Source organism: Anopheles nili, chromosome 2, assembly GCF_943737925.1.
Source record: "Anopheles nili chromosome 2, idAnoNiliSN_F5_01, whole genome shotgun sequence".
Taxonomy (NCBI): Eukaryota; Metazoa; Arthropoda; class Insecta; order Diptera; family Culicidae; genus Anopheles; species Anopheles nili.
The window spans coordinates 12,485,722-12,500,538 of NC_071291.1; the positions used below are offsets into that span (position 1 = coordinate 12,485,722).

At 46.6% G+C, this 14,817-nt stretch overlaps 1 protein-coding gene across 1 annotated transcript in view; it reads left to right on the forward strand.

Moving 5' to 3' along the window:
• LOC128721762 (flotillin-2) overlaps positions 1 to 14,817 on the forward strand; it is a 129,429-nt gene that overhangs the window by 341 nt on the left and 114,271 nt on the right. The window lies entirely within an intron of this gene.

A 14,817-nucleotide genomic window follows, 5' to 3' on the forward strand; every position in this document is an offset into this window, starting at 1 on the left:
TGTACGTCGTGATTCGCATCTGCTCGATTGAGGCGAATAAATTCATTTTCTCTTAAGGATACTTCTTGCATTTAAAAAAAAAGTACATACACAATGGTAGTGCAGTGCACAATGGCCGAGGGTACTGAATGTTTGACAGGAATGTCCATAATCCTCCGGTGGATCCGTTCGCTTCCTCCCTCGTGAAGGACTTTTCGTGCGGAAAAGTCACGCAGAGGTAGCGGTGAAAGACAAAAAAAATGCTTCGGAAGCCGGATTCAGGCCGAACAGTTCATCTGGCTCATCTTTCACGGTGTTCCACTTTCGGGCGGTGAGACAAAAGCCTTCTAGGGCTGCGAGTGCTCTGGACACTTGAAGGGCTTTCCTTGCCATCGAAACCGAAGCATGTCGTCGGCGTTAGTTGGCACCTTTTTGGCCCGTCCATGGAGGGCTTAATGGGTGGAAAATCGATTCACCGGCAAGCGAATGTTAACGACTCCCTTCGGGCAGGCTGCTATGGCCAATGTGTAAAGTGATACTTCACCAGCCATCAGTGGTGAACCAACCGCTTAACTATCGCTCGTCAGCGCTGGAGCCAGCGAGTTTTCCCATTAAAACATTTTTTTTCCTAGTTTGATAACGTACCGAATCACCACCGCATCCATTTGAGCTCGATTAGTTAGCTGCAATGGGGTTTGACGTGGATGGGCTGGTGATATCTTATTTATTTTACTGATTGACAGCGAGCCTTCTGGGTGCAGCAAAATACGACCGATCGCGACCGGTATCGATCCGTTATGGAGGGAAGGTAGCACTTTTGCTAATTAAACACCGGCAACACGACGATTCGCCGGTAGATTCCACAGGTTCTGGTCCCATTCCCGGTCCAGGTTTTCCAGTACACCACGAGTGGCCAGCGAGTGCGATACATTTGTGAAACGGTTTTAAATCATCGACCTGTAAGATGTTGAGTCGAGTTTTTTTCTTCTTTGCAAGTGTCGTCTTTCACTTCATTTTCTCTCTCACTCTCTTTCCGAACCCTGTTGGGCAAACGACGAACAGGACGAAACTTTAAGTAACCGGATGCTTCATCGACTTCCTCCACCTCACCAAGGACTCACCATCTTTCTCCCCCGATTCGCGCCCCAACGGACGAAGCAATTTCAGCCGCCGTCATAAAAGTCATCCGCCGGCTCGAACCGTGGCGCCAGGATGTCCCAGAAATGGGGCGCGTCATCCTGCACCATAGGGGGGTGGTGGGTCGAGGACCATAGTTTAGCGTGTTTCGTTTTCTTTTTTTTCTCTCCATTCACCCTCCATCCACCGTTTTAGGGGTGCGTACGCGTGAGCGTAAGGCGCGAGATTGTGCGTCCTTAATGGAAAGCCGTGCCTTTTTCTCTGTCCTTCGGCGGTGGTCCACGCGGCGCCGGCGAGGACGAAAAGGACTCTGTTCCGGTGACTACATTGACCATGGGACGGTCCGGTACGGCAGTAAATGTGTTCCCATTCCCGCCTGGGGTGCTTTAAATATGTTGCACGACTAAAATCGATAACTCGCTGTTGGGCTACACACAGTGAGTCGGCTGTTGGCGTGCCGATGTGCGTATGTGATGGCATGTGGCATGGCAGTATAAATTATTCCGCCAAACCGTTTGTCATTAGCAGCAGCAGCAGCAGCAGTCAACTGACGCCGGGCTTTGTGTTTGTCTGCGTGTGTCCCATTAATGTTCCGTTGACTTTGCTTTCCTGCTCACTTCCCATGCGGAATGACTAACCGTGGGTGTGGCAAAATTCGGCTGTTTGCTCAACTTCTGACCGATTCTCAATCTAGCGTATCTAAATTCCCAACCAGAAGCTCTTTTGTTCGCTTATCTTCGATCGATCGGTGTAATTATTTCGTATTCACATACGAATTCGGGATGCCAGTGCCAGCGAGTGGAGCACTGATCGTATCGAACACGTATCCTTGATAGGAGTATTTTTTCTTTGCTGCCCCACATCCGTCAACATGCCACACTCCCATTGCGAGCTGGGACGTGCTTCATTACTAGTTTATGATGGAAAACAAATGAAGCACTACGCATCCGCACTCCGCCAGTGGTCTCCTATCACGTGATATTTCCGTGCTCTCGCTGTTCAATCGTTTGATTGCTTGCCTGGCTGTTCCGTCTTCCTCTGGTATGCCGTTCCCACGGGGACACCCTCTCACCCACACCCAATATTTATGCTGGCGCTCATTGGGGAGGGAGGAATAGCAAGCGCGAACACCCATCTCGCTTTCTGCCGGATCATGTGCCGGAAGATGGGCCGGGAGAAGCGTTGCTTGTTGACGTCATTCCTCCACTTGGGAGGCTAAAAATAGCTGCCCTGCAATATGGATATGCTGTGTTCGCTCGAAAATGGTGGTAGCTGGTGGTGCTGCTGGCCAGCATCCGTACCGGGGTAGGCTGGACTTTTTCCTGGCTGAGGTTAAATCCCGACCGATGTGGTTGCTCGCTTTTGCTTGCTTGGTGGTTGATGCCAGGCAGCCCCACTAATGGAAAGCGTCGGGTTTGGTGCTGGTGTGGAAAACTAGCTCGTCCTGCCGTCCTGATGCTGTGGTGTGGGGTTGCGGCAAAAATGTCGCGGATGTACCCTTTTTCCTGTATGTACCAAGCGGGTGCCGGGAGCAAAGGAGGATACTGTGTTGTTGCCGTTCCGTGAGAAACTGGGTCGCCTGGCAAGGAGTCGTACGCTGCTGGAACAAGAGAAATGAGCTATAAAAAGTAATACGTCTTTGTTGGCGAGAATATCTTCATTCAGGGCTTCAGCAGCGAGAAAAAAGGGTAATCATTGGTAGGGTAAAGTATTTAAATAAAAAAATCGAAAGGGAACTGAAACATGAAAAACCCAACGGGTTTTTTTAAGTTTGTCAATGTTTTGCATATTTTTTTTACATAATCAAATTAGTCAAACTCCTATGCTTCGATTTCGTTCTGTTAATTTTGAGTGTGAAACGACGCTTCGCTCGGGCAATATATTTTTTATTTGTTTTCTGTGCAAAATTTAAAAATAAAAATCTTTCCTTCCCAGTCGGTGCGTTAGCACCCATTGTGTGTGCGTGTGTGTAGAAATAGACGAATGAAGGAAAAAGTTTTACACTTCAACAACAGTCGCTTCTGGCTGTGAAGCTGCGGAATGTATGAAGCCGCCAGCATCGTTATGGGTTTTATGGGAGGTTTTATGTGCTTCTTGTCTGCTCTGGTGGGGAATAATACTAGGGGAGAGCGAGTGTTGGACCTTTGCTACGCAGGTGCTGGTACTAGCTTCGGGGTGCCACCTCAGACAGCAGCCTTCAACCGGTTGCAATGGACCTGAGGATAAATATTCATATTTTATATATTACGCTAGAGCCATTCAACCATTTCCCAATGCAATACCCATAAGATGCTTTTTGGCTGTTATCGGGTGTGTTATTCTCGAGCTGCGAAAAGGAGATTCGCCGTTGAGTTTAAGGTTCAGGATGTTTTATCGGACCCCCCTTTCCGTCCAGACGGTGGACTGTAAGCACGATGTTGCCAATGACGAGCTGCTGCTAGGGTAACCCTTGAGGGTTGCATTTCTTTTATTCGTGGTGAAATAGATTTCCATGCCCGTTACGCTATGCTCGTGTCGTATTCAACGCGACAAGGGCGAATGCGGAGTGTGCTATTAGGAATTAATTTAAGGCCAGCATTTTCCGTCCGAAGAGGGGTCGTATGGAAATTGAGCACTGTGAAACGTTTCACGGAGGCTGGTCTGTATAGAATAGAGCTCTCCGAAGGGAGTGCAACTACATTAGACGCGCAGGGTGCTGATGGAAAAAGTAGCTTAAAGAGGATTTGGTAAAACTCATAATTTTACTGTGAACTGTGAAATTTATAATTGTTAGTTGATTTATTAAGGAAAAAATTACGAGGGAAGATATTGTGGTTTACTAAATCTAAATTTCACAAGTTTTAGCGCCATTTAGTCAAAAATATTATGTAATAATTAACAAAAAATTTACGTTGGTGCGATGAGTAAGGCCTAAAACAAGCTGTCGTATTTTATGATCCACCCACCGGTAATATCCGGGGACTAATGCGAGGAAAACTACCTACGATATTTCAACAAAACGAGCGACATTAGCTGACGAAAGCTTTGCCTAGGCTTACTCTATTTCTTCTCGATCATTTTCCCGACGCCCACGCTACGTTAGTTCGCATTTCCCCTGCTCCAAAGCCACAATAATTTAATGACCATACCGAAACGCCCGTTTGACGATGGCGACGTTCATCATAATCTTTCATCACGGCGATTAGTGTAGTGCCAAGCCCTGCCCGGAGGACGATTAGATTGGAAGCGTGTGGTGCATTGTAGTTTCCCTCCTATTTCCCTCAAGCGACACACCACAGAACAAACGACCGGACCGGCGTTCTCTAGCCGGCGGGAAATGTTGTTTGTCGTCCTCGACAACAAGGATGAACAGGCTTCCGAAATCGGAACCAGAGGAACGAGAGCGAAACATAACGCTCTGACGGTTGGTTCGGGAAAAGCGTGCGTTGAGCAAACTTGCTGGGAAAGCGAGAAAAAAAAACCATTCCACGTTGAGTGTGCGAGGGTTGCCTTCATTTAGGCGCGATTCGGTACGGTGCGCTGCTAGGGGTTACCGGCCTAAACAGCAGCGCTGGCGGGAAAATGCAGGATTCTTCACGTTTGGTGTCTCATCTCGGAATAACCGTAGGGGAGAGAACTGGAACGACCGGCCGGGAAATTGGATGCATATGCAATGTTTTTGAAGTTGCGGCATGGCGATGAGTTTCGGTGAGGAAATTCCCTCCTGCTGTTCGCTTGAGCCGTTCTTATCTTCCAGCGGCAGATTAACCGATGGATGATGGGAGAGACCCGGTGTTGGTGGTGGTGAGTGAGTTTTCACCCTCCTATTTCATCTTCCGCATTTCTCGCCGACGAATGACGAACACAAAAGGGAAACTCATCCTGCTGCCGAGGGATAGAAACAGTCCTAGAGTTTGGTGGGTGGGTGAAAGCGTGTGCGCGGTTTGCGAATGTTTGTAGAATTCTTCTTTTCAAACTAAAAAGAGGGTGAAATAGAACAGCGAACCGGTCGGGCTTCCAGCATCAACCCACGCCGAGAGCTGCTGCTTAGTGCTCTAGCATTTGCTTTTGCTGCCTCTTCCGACGGACATTGTTATGGCGCTCTGAATGAATAAATAACGACTCCTTTGCTTGCTTTATGATGTGTTTGAATGATGGTACGGCTATACGTGTGCTTTGTTGTGTCTAAGATTTGTTGAAGCACTGAGAAAGGATGACAGTAGGATAAACAATTGTTGAAAAATAAAAATGGAACATTTGTTAGTTGGGTACAACACCTGCATTGCGTTGGCCTTTTACATTGTAATTGTTCACCGAAATGGTTGGTAGGCAACACCAATGAAAAATGGAAAAAATCCCATTATTTCACTAGCTTTTTTGACCGAAATTGCGCAACAAATCGATACCATTTTTCACCAGAAAATCTATTTTTCATGTTAAAAACGTGTGTAATGAGCTATTCCTATTTCCCACAGTATGTGACAGTAAGTAAGCTATTTGCATAATTATTTGATTGCATACTTCAAGTCGTAATTGATGCTACAGGCTCTTGAGAGCAGCCGGAAACTTCAAAAGTACTCGCTACCGAGTCGGGTATCTGTGTACCAGCCACATACCGCCTGTTTGGTGGAGTTATTCGAGCGCAGGTTGAAGTAGTGCTTGAACCACTCGATCCAAAAAAAAACACTCCATTGCTTGAACAATTGCTGGTAGCATGCTCATCACTTTCGCGGAGTCTCTCAGTATTAAAAAAACAAACAAACATTTACGGGGAGGAGTATGGCATTGCCAAAAAAAAAGATGCGAAAATTTAACCACCGATCGAACGTTCATTTGTAGTCAACATAGACCGAAAGAGCGGGAAAAAAGGCAAACAACGTTTCACTTTCCGCGAACGCGCGAGACAGCTGGACAGTTTCGAGAGTAAAAGTTGAACCGAACAAAGTAGAGGCGAAGAATCGAAGATTACAAATAAATAGCGTGTGTTTATTGAGATGCCCTAACGTATGGATGAATATCACCCACTGTACTGCTTGATGCGCCCGACACAGGAACCTGTTCCCACTGGTTCCGGATGATGTCGGCAGCTCGCTCTCCAACCATGTAGTCGATAGCAGACGATTGGGCAGAAATTGTGGTTGGAATTACACTTACATCCGCCACTCGGAGTCCCTGAACACCGTGCACGCGTAGATCAGGTGCCACAACCGCCAACTGATCACCGACCGGACCCATCCTACAACTTCCCGTCTGTTGGTAGGCCGTGCTAGACAATGTCCTGATGGCACAACGCCAGTAGTCATCATCTCGTAGGTCCCATTGCTCGCAGTTTGGCAGCGGAACACCGAGTACACGGGCGTCATATCGGCGCATTGCGGGTGACTTCGAGATGCGTACTGCCTCCTTAATGCCTTCGAGCATGGTCTCAACATCCCGATCGTCGGTGAAGTAGCCTGGATAGACTTTGAGCGCACTGTACGGGTTGATGCCGCGCAGTTTTAGGTGACCGCGTGATTCTGGATGTAGCAAGACCACGCTGGCTGTCCATTGGTCGTTGCGGAGGTTCTCGAGTGGCCGGTACACTCGATCGTAGATGGACGTTTTGATGCGTTTGCCTTTGCGTAGTCCTAGTCCACCGTCTGAGACGAGAGATCCGGTCGAGAAAACGATGGCGATGTTCGGAACACCCGGCTCGGTGGACGCACTTGCCGTACGAACGAAACTTATCGCTTCAACACCTCCTGGTACGGTCAATGGACCTTGTCCGTGGAAGTAGTCCCCGAGGGAACGTAACTGAAAGCGGGCGTCGCTCAGTAGAGCCTGACCTGTTTCGTTAAGGACGAACGTCAATCCGGCGAATACTGGGCTGTCGTGGAAGGACTGACCAACGGGCAGGTTGCTCACGACGGGGATGTTTAGGTTCTGAAGGTGTTCCTTTGGTCCGATACCTGACAATAGGAGCAACTGTGCGGAGTTAAGGTTGCCCGCTGTTACGATAACTTCCTTGCGAGCACGGACTTCGTAGTTGCGGAAGTTCTTCGTGTACGTTACACCGTAAGCTGTCTGCGTGGTAGGGTTGATCAACAACTTCAACACCTGGCTGTAAGCCTTTACGGAGAGGTTAGGACGATCCCGCAACACAGGCTCGATGAACGCCCGGTAGGCTGTCTGACGCATGCCGTTTCGTCCTGTCGTCTGCACGTACGAAACACCGAGTTGGGTCCTGCCGTTATAATCCAGCTTCCGTTGGCCGGTTTCTCGTGCTCCGTTGACGAAAGTGCGCGCCAGATTCGTTCTGAAGGTTGGAAATTCGACGCGCAGCTCGCCTTCCGTGCCGTGGTAGGTGGAGTTCTCGAGACCTCGCAATACCGAACGTTCGGATTTGCGGAAGTACGGCAAAACGTCCTTGTACGACCAGCCTGGGTTGCCCTGGGCCGCCCAGCGATCGTAATCAGCCGCGTTTCCTCGTCCATACAGCATGTAATCGATCAAGGTGGATCCTCCCAAGCCTTTTCCATGTGGGAGGCTGCAGCGTTGATCAATCATGCCTGTTGGAAAAAGGAGACCAATGAAGTAACTTGAAGTTTTCATACTTTAATGGCGGTCTGAATATCCGCAAACCACTTACCGTAACAAGAGGTATTCTGGGGCTCTGCAATGTCCGCCCAGTTGTACTGCGAGTTCTGCAAGAAAGTGGTCAACAGTGGGATGTTCTGGAGGTCGTTCTCACCAGGACCAGCCTCAAGCAGCAGCACATTCCACTGAGCATTCTCCGAGAGACGATTGGCGAGCACACATCCGGCCGCTCCAGCACCAACGATTATGAAGTCATACTCCGGCACGGTGTTGGCGCCATCTGAAAGACGTACGAGACCGCAAAACGTTAAAGGAATGCATTGAAATATCACTGCTTCACGCCAAACCCCATCCATCAGCGGCACAATCGCGTCGGAATCGGGGACTCGACGGAAATGAACGGCGCACGAAGTGAAAATGGGTGGACGGAATTTCACTTCTTTCGCGTCCAACCGTTGACATCGAGGTTTACTTCCTGTTCGGGTGCAGGAATTGGAGGTTAGATTTGAAAGTGTTTGGACGGGTTAGAGAACGGTATAACCGACGGTAGCGCGTGGGTGGGTGCATGAAAGTGCTGACGCCAGATTCTGGTGGAATTCCTAACCCACGTACCTTCGGGATAGTGCTCGTTAATATATCTCCCAGCATGGGCGAGTGTTTTAAGCAACAGAAACAATCCATTCGTTGTTAACACCCCAAAACCAGCGATCAAAATCGCCACAATGCACCCGTGTCTCATGGTGCCGTGTGCTGCACAAACCACTTGTTCAGAAATCGCTTAAAACACAACGTCCAGACAACGACAGCTTGGAGCAAAAGATAAGTGATGAACTCTTAAAGCACTGCGCCGTCTACTGCACTCGGCGTCCAGAGCACAACTGATCGTCCGCAGACTCGCGATCGCTGGACGAACCGTGAACTTGACAATCGGTAGACGTACGCCAGAGGCCGTTAACTTGTGGCGTGGTATCGTGATCGCGTGAATCGATCCTACCGAGTAGCGGTGACTGGTCGGAGAAAAGATGAATGTCGCATCGGTCTATCGGCTTAACGCCGTGTCATGCCGTGCTACGATCAATCGTCAGTCTCCCTAATGATTATGTGATAAATTTAGAAGCGTGGTACGAGAGAGAGAAGAATGAATTTTTCGTCGAATGTTGGAGATGTTTTGACGTTTGGCGCGAGTCTGCTGAGTCTTTTGGAAACATTTCCTTGACCATACAATGGCTTACTTTGTAAAATGTTCTGATGGAGAATTAATATCTTCGATAGTAGTTCTTTAGTTGGAATGAAATGTATAACATAAAAGCTGAAGAGTCTGGAATTGGTTTGAATCCTTTGCGTGTACATGATCAATCAGAATTAATGAGTATCTTATCTCGTATCTTATCTTAGTCTCGTCTTCTTGTGTGATTCTGTTGTATTCTACAATTAACTTAGACACGCGCTGTAGTTCTGCTTAAATGGGGTCCTTTTATTTATCCATTGCTACGTTGAACATACTTAAATTAGCGCATGAAGGTACAATTAACGCCACAAACTGCCGGCTCCATTACTAGGTCAGTTATGGCCCTAAGACAAAGGCGAGCGGCGAATTTTTGTTATCTGAATGCTTCCAGTCGGGCGGGAAAGAAATCGGTGTCAACGGTAAACTTTCTCCCGCACACAGTCACCTCCCCCATCACCCTTTTCCCCCTTGGCAAGAAGTCATTAAGTAACGCTAAAACGGATGAAAAAAAAAACCGCACAACAACGAAGTGGCCCTATGACAAATCCAGAAGTACAGCGGATGGTATCACCCTTCTAATTAACCTCCTTCAGTGAACGAGGAACGCCTCCCTACCGAAGGATGAGCGTTTTTGGTAGTTTGTTGACCTTTCGGATGGTAAAACGAACGTTGACCAACGGCAGATCAGACTTTATTTCGGCGTTATACTCACTGTATGTGAATGTGAGTGAAGATTTTCTTCCTTTTAACCGCTATTGCAGGCTCCACAAAGCGGCACCTTCAGTTCACGAAAAGATCAGGCTGAGCTTTTCTGCTCGTTGTTGCACTTTCTCTTCCCGGTGCCTTCAACGGCGGCTGGAACCCGTTGCAGTGCATCTCGTATCGTTCACTTTGCTTAATTTAATCGTTCATTGCCCACGCGGGGGTTGAAAGTCTTTGTCCTCCCGCAGGCACGGCGCCAAGAACGCGCGAGCAACGGAAAGAAAGTTCTCCGCTGCAATCGCTGCAACACGCTTCCCAAGCTCAGCTACAGGTGGTGGTGGGCCGTAATTTGTAGGCCCCAGCAGAGAGGAGCAGAAAGTAGAGTGTGTGTTGGGACCTGCATCGAGGTAAGTGCCGGTGAAGGAGTGCCCCGATGGTGGAGTTCGTTGTCCGCAAGGATGTTCTTTCTCCACCACGGTGCATCGGCCGATGTCGGGTCGAAAAGAAAAGAAAAATGACTACAGTTGTTGCATAAGTCTCCACGCAACTGCATTCCCTGGCGAGGAAGAACACCATGCCCCACGGTGGGTGAGGTGGTCAGTGCAGAAGCACAACGGTGTTCTCATCGTACCAGCGATGTCTGATGTGTGGGAAACCGGTTCGGGAAAGTCTTCGCCAGGCCGCATGGCGTTGCACACGCGGGTGGAAGCACACTACATCAAGAATGATGATGTCGATGTGTTTCTTTTTGGTGCAAATGATTGGTATTCTGGGGCCGGTGCGGAAATGCAATCGATTTTTCTTCAACCAACCAACCCTCTCCCTTTGGGCAGCAACACCGTTTTCCGATGTGGTGGTGAAAAATTGATTACGGTTCGGGGTGGAATATAGCGCCCATAAAACGGCCTTGAAAGATTATAAATCCACCGTTATATGGGCACCCTGTGTTCGCCTGTTGACCGTTTGCCTTCTCGGATGGCGGAAGGGCCTGTCTGGCGGCGTCCTGAAAGAGTTCTCTTGTTTCACCATTTTGGCAAACCGGCTTGGGTAAACAGGCCAATGTTCGAGCACCACGCGAGCATCGCAATCGCACGATATACATTCGATAATACGTGGTTGTGCCTTTCGTCCGGTTGAATCAGTTGGCGGCAAATGTGTGTGGCTGCCATTTCTCGCTGTTTTTACGCAAGCACGCCAGTCGTGGAGCGTGGCGATGTCACGTTGTTTGTATAATAAATGGCTGGAAAGCTAAGTGGAAGCATATGGGGCTATTTAGGAAGTGTAGGTGGTGATATGCTTGGTGGGGAATAAGTACGCGGAGTTCTAAACGGTTGAGCAGCAGTCTATGTAACTGAATTTTTAAAATTCAATTTTGCTCGATACTGATTTCAATGTAAAAAAATTACGGTCGTTGTCCCTGTTTGGATGACCGCAAGGTCACATATTTAAGTTATGAACAAATACCGGCGGACTAAAATTAATCAAATAATCTAATAAGTCTCAAAATATTTTAGTAGTTTTTGTTGTAATTCAGGAGCTGTTGTTTCTTTTACGGACTACCACGTACGAGCAAATTTTGTCATAAACCTTGAAATCTTCCGGTTTAGCGAGATGAATTCGTGGGTTAGAATCTGTTGTACTTTACGGATATCGTTACCGGATGTTTATGATCGTTAAAAATGGGCTTTGTTTTGGCGTACGGGTTATGCTCATTGTCGATGTAATGAGCATTTTAATTTTGTATTTAATTAATGTGGCTACTGTTTACGGAAATTTTCGGATTTTTTGTCTGTTTAAAAGAAAAGGGTGGCAATAAGGAAACAGTCTATTTTCACATTAACCGTTTACGAGCGCATATACATGGGTTTCATTTGGAGATGTTTGGATTTACAGCTTAATATGATCGAATTTCAGTATGGATACATACTCAAATAATATTACTAAAAATTAGGCAATTAATATTATATTTTTTTCATTCCAGGTATGATCTATTCAAATGAAAGACAGAAGACTTCAATAAAAAGCATCATATTCTTCAACGTTCGTACCAACATTAACTACAGGTTAGATTGAATCTTGCTTGTTTATGAAACAAACACATTTAAAATTTCTGAATTTACAATATTTTTTAATACAAATTCTTATTTATATGTCAATACGCAATCGTTTTGTTTTATTGTTGTTCTTAGTAGCAAAGTTATGCTTGAACGCATTGCTTTTGGCATGTCTTGCATGTTGCTAACATTCAGGGGTCATCGTATACGTGATCTTTCGTATAACAGTTGGTTTGAAGCATAGCCTCTATCAACGCCGCCGTTCAAGTTCGTTACCCCAGTCCCAATGGCTTTTGATTAAATCCGACGCTTTTTCAGCTATCATGTAAACAGTCGCCTGTGTGTGACCGTTAGAAACTGGAAGCATAACACTCGCATCAACGATTCGAAGATGATCGATACCATGGACTTTCAGCTCTGGTGATACAACAGATCCTTCATCTTTTCTTTTGCCCATGGGACAAGTGCCGTACGGTTGATCGGCTACAAGGCCTACGTACCGTACCACACATCGCCAGTAATCATCTGTACCATACTGGAGTTGATCGCACGGAGATACTTTAAACTTCTTGGGTTTTAAACCAAACTTAGCCAATTCGGGACTTTGCAAAATCTTGTTACATTCTTTGATTCCACTTACAATGTCTTCCATATCGTTGGGGTTGGAAAAAAAATTTCCATAAATTAGAGGGCTCTGTAAAGGGTTTGTTGAGTTTAGCTTTAAAAATCCCCTCGAGGCTGGCTGCAAATGGATCAGTCCGATCGAAAAGCTTTCCAACGTACCCTTTGGTTCGTACTGAAACAAAATCTCATGACTAGGATTGGAATGGTTTGCTTGCCGGGGCGTATTTAGAAAAGCCACAGCTTCCAGTACAGTTTGTGAAGATTGTGGTGGTGTTCGATTCGTTGACAGGTGCAAAGGAAATGCTGCCATGCGAAGCTGCATCGAGGCGCCTACTGGAAGATCTTGATGTACCGGAATACCTAGGGCATTCAGTTGTGCTTTTGGACCGATTCCCGACAGCATCAGCAGGTGGGGCGTAAAGATGGGGCCGGCAGAAAGAATAACTTCTTTGTTAGTTCGAATTTGTCGCCGAGTACCCTTTACCAATACCGTCACACCGATCGCTTGTTTTGAACGTGAGTCAAGCAACACTTTCAAAACCCGTGCTGCGGTCATGATGTGAAGATTGGATAAAATCGTCCTTTTCGGTTGAACGTATGCGTCGAAGGATGTTACTCGTTTGCCACGGCGTCGTGTCAGCTGCACGTAACCGACGGTTTGATTTCCTTCAGCATTGTAATCAACCGTACGAAGTCCGTGCCGGTTGCAAGCTGCCACAAATGAGTTGACAAGGGCAGATTTGTCCTTCAATTCGGTAACCGAAACAGGACCGCCTTTGCCACGCTGTTCACGAGATGTACCTGAGGCATGCATGCGAGTATCTTCGAGCTTCAAAAAGTATGGTAGTACATTTCGATACGCCCAGTCTGTATTGCCAAGTCTGGCCCAGGAGTCGTAGTCTGTCGGGTTGCCTCTGGCGTACACCATACTATTGACGAGGGTATTACCTCCTAATCCTTTTCCGGCCGGTATTTCGTAGCGTTTTCTGGAAGCACCTGTGCAGAATTGAAGCATGAAACGGCGTTCTGTGACTTAACTTCTTTACCGCTTACCGAGACAAACGTTCTCTTGCGGTTCAGTCGTAAGATGCCATGAAGGATTCTCGTCATTTCGTTCATCTCCAGCCTCAATGAGCAAAATGCTCCACTGACGCAGCTCCGCCAAGCGGCTAGCGATCACTGAACCGGCTGTTCCTCCTCCAACCACGATAAAATCGTAAGCTGTCCTGTAGTTCTCCTCCACTGCGAATTGAGCGCGAGTTCATTGATACGCTAATTTATGACGCCTGACTCTGCTCCGAATCACACACTCTACTACCTGTTATGCTGGGTGGCATCGCACGATGCAGCCAATGTTGCTTTTTAACGTTCAGTGGCCACCACAGGAAGGCGCTTGTGATGGCCGAAATAGCAGCAATGTTCAAGACGGTTAGGCTCCAGCGCATGGTTTTGCAGAAACATGCGAAAATCAACTTCAGATGACTTATACTACGAACAACCAAACTCGAACTGTACAACGGGTTAGGCTAGAAGCGAAGAACTAACAGGTTCTTGATCACCTAGAAGTCAGGCTTTTGATCAATGATCACCGCATCCTAGAGGGATTCCTGGAACAGATTTCGCATATTAAATACGTCATTTAATATTTAGCTGTTGTTTTAATCAACACTTCACTGTTGTCAATATGGTTTATACAATAAAATTTAGTTTTTCTCATACTTACAATATTTTCCTAAAATCATGCAACTTCATCTACTTTATTGCGATACTTTTCTTCAGGACCAACCAATAATAGGTTTTTATTGGAATTTTTTATGTGATAGCCAAAGAGGCGTACGTAGAAAACCTGTTTTTATTTCGTCCCAGTGCGTTTGACATTTTTAAAGTGGGAAGGAGAATTTAGTGAGTCGCTGTCGAGAGAGGACGCTTTTCTTACCCGAATTGCTCTTGATGTGATAATTAAATAAGCACCGACAAAAAGGCACATGCTACGGGTAACGCTCCTTATTAAGCATTATGCGACAGGCAGTTTTATTTGGTTACATTTACGGATAATGGATTGATGACGTATAGTGTAGAACAGTCGTGAGCTAACAGGGATTTTTATTTTCGAGATAATGAATTATATATTATTATTACAATATTATATTTTTATTTCATCGAGTTAAAATATTATTTCTTGGATGACTAACGGTTGGGTTTCAATTATCACATAAGCGATGCGTTGTTGATAATGATCTCTCAATGCTCAGAGCTCATGTTTGCCCAAGTGTTGCCAAATCTTTGAAAGAGTTGGTGGACTTACCTTTCTGTTGGTACGAGCGAGCGGATAAGGTAGGTCAAGTTGGACGGTTTCAAGTTCAACCGCGGAACTACGCTGATTTGAACTTGGTCGCACACATACGGCACTTATGCGATTTTATTGCTATTTATAAAAAAGGAAAACTATTCGTACAATGACCTTGGTTCAACTCGATGGTTTTAAGGTGCCCAATTGGTGTGCTATTACATTGTTTCAGCTAGTAACTCAGCATGTTT